The sequence below is a fragment of the Bidens hawaiensis genome, unplaced genomic scaffold (genome assembly GCF_021521415.1).
Source record: "Bidens hawaiensis isolate Kalapana, Puna unplaced genomic scaffold, B.hawaiensis_p1.1 tig00007166_1, whole genome shotgun sequence".
In the NCBI taxonomy this organism is placed as follows: domain Eukaryota; kingdom Viridiplantae; phylum Streptophyta; class Magnoliopsida; order Asterales; family Asteraceae; genus Bidens; species Bidens hawaiensis.
In genome coordinates this window covers 135083-142611 of record NW_027491493.1, presented here as the reverse complement: position 1 = coordinate 142611, position 7529 = coordinate 135083, and positions in this window count along the sequence as shown.

Here is a 7529-nt window from a genome sequence, read left to right as displayed (position 1 = left end):
CCAAGTATGGTTTGCACACTCGGTTCATCAGATCCATGAATATAGCCGGCGCATTAGTTAGCCCGAAAGGCATCACTAAGAACTCATAATGGCCATATCTAGTTCGGAAGGCTGTCTTTGGCGCGTCTTCCTCATGGACCCTAAGTTGGTGGTATCCTGACCGTAGATCTATCTTCGAATAATAACTGGATCCCTGCAACTGGTCAAATAAGTCGTCAATCCTCGGTAAAGGGTACCGATTCTTGACTGTCAGCTTGTTCAGCTCCCTGTAGTCAATACACATTCTGAACGAACCATCCTTCTTCTTTACAAACAGTACTGGAGCTCCCCAAGGTGAGAAACTTGGGCGAATGAAACCCTTATCCAATAGTTCTGTAACTGATTGGATAGTTCTTGCATCTCAGATGGAGCTAATCGATAAGGCGCTCGTGCTACTGGCGCAGCTCCTGGGACCAAATCGATGCGAAATTCGACTTGTCGCGGCGGCGGTAATCCGGCAGATCTTCAGGAAAAACTTCTGGAAATTCGCGCACTACCGGTAAGTCTTCAATTCTTCGCTCATCTTTCTTCTCTACTACATGCGCCAGGAAGGCGTAGCACCCTTTCCTTAGGCACTTACGCGCCTTTAGGCACGAAATCAGTTTCGTCGCAACTCCCTTTCTTTCCCCTTGGATCATCAAAGTTTCTCCGTTCAACAGTGGAATCCGAACCTGCTTCTCATGACAAACAATCTCCGCGAGATTCTCGACCAACCAATCCATACCTACCACAATATCGAAACTTCCCAAATCTATTGGCAACAAGTTTATATTGAACTCATGACCTCCCATGACTAATACACATTGCTCAGTCCTTTCATTCGCGCATAACTGCCTACCATTGGCTAGTTCTATAGTATAAGGTTTGTCTAGCCTACTGGTCGCTAAGCCCAGGGAGTTTTTAAACTCATGGGATATAAAACTTAGGTCAGCGCCAGTATCAAATAAGACAGATGCATAATGACCGTTAAGCAAAAACGTACCGGTTACCACATTCGGCTCTTCCTTTGCTTCACCCGCGCCGATCACAAAAGCTCTCCCGCGAGCTTGGTTTCCTTTCTGTGGGCAATCCCGACTGAAGTGTCCAGGCTTCCCGCATGCGTAGCAGCTGTCGCTCGATCCAGCTTCTCTGATGCGACAATTCATCGCCTTGTGTCCTGGTCTGCCACATTTGGCGCATTCGATTTTTGCGCATTCACCCTCGTGGTGATACTTGCATTTGCTGCACCATGGGCGAGGCCCGCTGTATCCTTTTCTTGATGGTTCCGCGGCTTGAATCGCGTAAACCCTTGTGCTTTCCTGCTTCTTGGGCGGTGGCTGCTTGAAGTCTGACCCTCGGTGGGAGTTCCATTTCCTCTTGGAGTCGGAGGTTCGCTGCTCGTTCAAGCGGGTGGTCAACATACCCGCACGAACCGTATCCCTTGTAAGGGTGATGGCTCGCGCAACCGCCTCGTCAAAGGTCGGAGGTGCGGCGGCGTTGAGCGGGACTCTAACGACAGGAGGTAACCCAAAGATGTACCTCTCGATTTTCTTTTCTTCTGTGTTTGCCATGTCTGGCACCAGCTGGCAAAGCTCGTTGAAACGATTGGTGTAGGCATCGATATCCGTTCCTACCATGGTGTGGTTCCAGAATTCTTGTTGCAAGCTCTGAATTTCTGCGCTGAGAGCAGAACTTTCTCTCATCATTTCTTTCAATTCTTCCCAGGTCTTGTGAAGAGCAACTTCTCGCCCCAAAGTCTTTACTTGGAGCTTCCACCAAGACGAAGCTGCTTCTTGGAACATGCAGGTCGCGTAAAGGACCTTCTGGTTTTCACTACATCCGCTGATGGAGAGAACGGTCTCCATCTTGTCAATCCAATTGTAGAGCCCAATGGCTCCTTCGGTGCCTTTGAACGGCCAAGGCCTACAGGCCATGAATGTTTTATAGGAGCATCCTTTGTTCAAGGCTCCGGATTCGGGTTCTGGGGTCTCGTTCTCTTGGCGACCCTGACTAGATTCGGCCTTGCTGGCCTCATGCGTTGCAATCGCCTGCGCGATTATTTCTGCGAGCTCCTCGGGTGTCATGGTAATTCCCTTGGCTCTGGTTGGAGGCATTCTTTTCATAAAAAGAAAATATAACAAACTTAGCGCATGTACTCAGAGCACATAATGTTCTTATCTCTAGACAGTGACCCGTGTTCCTAAGTGCGTGTGTGATTTTTCTTTTGAAAATATTCTTTTGAAAATATTCTTTGAAAAATATTTCATGCGATTCCCCAAAGGTTATAGTCTAGGTTAAAAACTTCTTTTCCTAGTTCGCTATAACCAGTGCTCTGATACCAATCTGTCACACCCGGCCCTGAGCGGCGGAAACAGCCGGGCGCGCACGAGTGGGGATTGATAATTAAGCACGGGCCATTGCAAAACATTCAAAGATTTTTATTGCGCATGAGAAGTTTATTACAAACACATTACATTGTTCAAAGATTACAAAAAGAAACATCCAAGTATAAAACTGAAGATTTCCTCGCCATATCCCCTTACGCGGCGGGTAACCGTGCGCATCGAGGGGATAAAACCAAAATCTTCCAAAAAGCTTGTTTTAGATGTTCAGCGTGTGGTGCTCTAAGTGTGACTCCATGCGCTACCTAGTTATCTCCTGAAAGACACGTAAAAACATTTGAATCAGTATAAACTGAGTGAGTTCACAAGTTTTAGTAACTTGATAAAATCATTCTGAAACATTTCTGGCAACATCATTAACATCTGCTTGGTAAAATCGTATTAACACAATTCTGACAATATTCTGATAAAAATCGTTCCGCGGGTTACGCTGTGAACAAATTCTGGATACGGTGCTCGTCTATGTAAGTGGCGCAGCCACTACGAGCTAAAATAACGTAAAACCGTCCCGCGAGTTACGCGCAGACGTTTCTGGAAAACTATGCTCGTCTATGCAAAGAGGCATTGCCCCTACGAGCTAAGGATACTGTCCCGCGGGTTACGCGCGAACAATTCTGAGAAACTGTGCTCGTCCATGCAAAGAGGCATTGCCCCTACGAGCTAAGGATACCGTCCCGCGGGTTACGCGCAGACGTTGTGCCGGAAAACAAGGCGCTCGTCCATGCAAAGAGGCGCGACCCCTACGAGCGGGCTCAACCCCATAGTACTGCCCCATGCCAGGCACTCGTCCATGCAAAGAGGTGCGACCCCTACGAGTGGGCGGATCAAACCAGCAGTCCCTACCCTTAGAGTTCCAATGGTAAAGTGATCACTTACTCGAGTTCTAGCGCACATACATTGAAAACCTTAGATAACCGTTTGCATTGCTCATCATGCAACATAACTTAAAACACATAATCGCTTGCATAGCTTGTAAGTATACCATGATAAAACATTATTTAAGTACGTGTCCCTCGCCCCGAAAGCAATTTAAAAACAGTGAAAACAGTGAAAATAGGGGCTGTGAGACTCACCTGAGGTTCTTGTTAAGGGATTAATCGAGATTCGGGTTTTCTTGGTGTTGGCCTCGGAATCGAAGGTCTAGAATACGATTAAATAACAAGTATATATATTAAGATCAAGAAATAGGAGAATATAAGGGTTGGATAGTAGGTCTCAAGGTTATATTCTCGGCTTACCTAGTAACAGGATCGGAGCTGGAAACAACGGATGCTTGGGAAAGGATTAGTGCAAGTTTGTAGTTCTTTGAAGTGTGTTTTGGGTGATAATTTAGGCTACAAATTTATAGGCAAACTCAAGGGAACACAATCCCTTGCTTTAGGGGATTAAAATCTTTTCATATCTAAATGTAATGATGATAAAGTATGGAAGTTATTATTATTTACTTAAGAGTGGAGTGGTGGATAAAAGATTTTGATTTGATTTGGACAGAACATGCAGATCTGGGGTTGGTGAGAATAGGGTGGCTGACAGTTGACTTTTCATGTTACAGTGTGCTTTTTCAGGTACTTTTGTCAGTGTACAGTAAAAAGTGGAAAATCTCTGAAACACGCTACTGTTTCCTTTCGGGCGGGAGTAATCTCCTTAACTGGAGAATAGACCAAGTGTTCTGCGCGTATAACTTGGTGCGCATAGCTTTCTGCGTATAGGACATGTCTTTGCTGCGGGTAGGTGCGTAACCTTCTCGCAGTTAGGGACATTTGAGTTTCATTTGTAGATTCTCCAGGTGGTCTTGGTATTTCAACATAGTGATCAGTCATGTTGAAGTCAATTCCATCTTGGAGCTTCAGACAAACTAGCTCTCAACGTTCCCGCCATGCGGGTAGGTTAGTTCCCTTCCGCACGCGCATAAACGATGTAGGATGCACCCGCCTTAGCATCATGCGGGATGGTCAACCCATAGACAACATAATGTTTAAGTTACATGAAAACATAAAGCCAAATCATTCACGCATGGCGCATATAACATATGCTCACGCTGGTTCTTAACATGGTGCGCTCGCGCAGGTTGCACATAACAACTGCACGCGCTTAATATTTACAATCACCTAATTATTAGGTTGATTACTTAGCTTATGGGTTTGGGAAATTACCGGTTGTCACACCTCCGGCCACCACCATCCACTACATCACCACCAAACCCAGCCACCCCCTTCCTTAGCCGTTTCCGGCGACCCCGCAATTCCGGTCACCCCGCAATTTCGGCCACCCTCTCCCACCTCCGGTAACCCCCCACCTTGGTTGTTTATCCGGCTGGACACCACCACCGAACCACCCTCCTCCCTTGCTACCTCCGTCCCTTCTCACTACCCCTCGTAATCCCGACACCACCGCCGCAGCTCTCTCTCTCCCTCCCGCGGCTCTCGTCTCTCTCTCTCTCTCTCTCAATCTTTCTCCCTCTCGTCTCACTCTCTCCGTCTCTCTCTCTCATCTCCGGTGGATTTTGACTCGGTTCATTCCCGATATCGAGCCACGACTCGTGAACACGAAAAAGGTATATAATTTGGGGTTTGGTATTGTTAATTTTCATATATCGATTTGTCGGAATTAGATTATTAATAATTGGTTGGTAGGTTTATTAAATTAGAGGTCTCGGGTTCGGGTCATCCTAGATCGGTTTTTGGTATTGTTTCTTATTATACTTAATAAATTTATTATCACTATTAGTATTAACATAAATACATAAAGATTATTATCATTATTATTATTATTAACTAGATTATTATTATTATTATTATTATTATTATTATTATTATTATTATTATTAACTAGATTATTAATATTATTAGTATTACTATTATCTTTTAACAAAACTATTATTATTATTATCATTATTATTATAAATATTAAAGTTGTTATTAATATTATTAAAGATCATATTATTATTATATTAGCAATAATATTATTATTGTTATTTTATGAATTCGTTTAGAAATCAAACCGACATCGAGTATAATATCTTTATTTACTATCAATATTATTTATTATAATTATTTTTATCAATGACATTATAATTAATACCAAGATTTATATTCTATAACTATTAATAATAGTATTATTAATAATAATTATTGTTATAATTATTATACTATATTAGTATTATTAAAAATAATTATTTTTATTATTATTAACATCGTTATCTTATATATCTATATATATATATAACATATCTTTTTAAAATTATTATTATCATTACTATCTTATCATTAATAATATTATTATAAACTTTATTATCCATTCATTTTTTTATAAAACCGAACTCTTAAATTAAGCTCGTCTTGTTCTTATTTAATATTGGCTTAGTTATTTAAAAGTCCCAATAAAATGATATTATTTTTATTCTAATTATTAATTAAGTACGAGTCTCAAATCATTAACAAACTAACAGGTAACCCGATTTTAACAGCCAAACCTCCTCGTTCAATGTTTCCAATATAGTTTCATTATGGTTTCAAATTCATTAATATATATATTACATTATTTATTTTAGCTAATGTGTTTATCGTTTCAAGTTGGATTCGTTCGTTTTGTTCACAAGCTTTCTATATGTCCATTAATTAGTTCTCAATTCATCAATCGAGGTGAGTACTTTCATACCCATTTTTCCATCTTTCGTTTTGGGGTGACATTTCATACGTATCAAACTAAATGCTTTAATTACTTGCATCTTAAACCCACAAACGTGATTGTATACCTTACTTGAATAATTGCTCGATTTGGTGTTCTATACTTATTTGTCTATGTGTTTATCGCTTTTGGATGGTGGAACTATAAATCTTAGACCATTTGGCAACCCCTCATGGCAAAGTGTCGTTAACGTAATGCAATTAACGATAACTATAAAATCCTAGACTACTTGGCAACCCCTTGTAGCTAGGTGGCGCTAACGTAAAACTATTAGCGATTGTCAACTTATCCAAGTTTATAGCTTTTATTTATTGTTTTGTATACAAGTTTTGTGGCTTTTTATTACTATATACTTATATTCTCAAACTTATGAATTGCTCACCAACCTTTGTGTTGACAAACTTTATTTTATGAAATATTACAGGTTTGACTTTTGTTGACTCGAGTGCTTGATGAAAAACGTTACCAAGACTATTAGGGTATTAGTAAAACGAACAATATGAATGCTATTTGTTTATATGAACGAGATGTGTTGTTATTGATTTGTTGAAATAAAATGAGTTGAATAAATATTGTCACTTTAAATAGTGTCTTGTGTATTTGTCCAATCACGTTGCACCCCGGCATGTTCCGCCGCCTTTGGTCGGGGTGTGACAGATTGGTATCAAAGCCACAAGACTATAGGATAGGTGGTTAGACGTAACGACCTAGTATAGTCTTTACTTTAGGGTTCTTATACGTGTTGCCTATACGTGTTTACCCTACTTGATTGTTCAATGCACTTGTTTATTTATATACGTATTTATTTTATCAAATCATAAATATACACATACACACACTTTCATAGTACTCCAAGGTATCCTTACCTTAAAACGCAAAAACATTAGATTTTAATTGTGTTTTATGGATCACGAGCTTAACTTGGATCCCGTTGATTCAGATCTCCTTAATATGAGATGACCACTTTAAGTAGTCGAATGCGAGCGTTCCGCTCGCCATCCTAATTTTCGGTGTTAAAACAATAGAACCGCGGTGGTTCGTGGACTAGTGTTTTGACATGACGTTGTATCTTTATTTATTGTGTTATTATTGTTATTTGAGTCAAAAACATGAAAAGTCGCGGTGGTTCGTGCACACGTTTGGACTCCAACGTGGTGTTTTGTAAATGTATTTTTTTAGAGTTGGAATATCAAGTCATGGTGGTTCATGCACGATTTTTCCATCTTTAAATTCTTAAGACATTGTTTACAAATTTCAAAAATTTATACCATTTTTCCTTTATTTTGTTACAAATTCTTATCACAAGTCTTCATTTATAAATGTTACATTTTTCTTATTGTTAATAATTCTTTTATATGCTAAAGTTTTACACCAATTTTCTCATTTTGATTTCACAAGAATTTTTATTGCGAATTTCGTTCA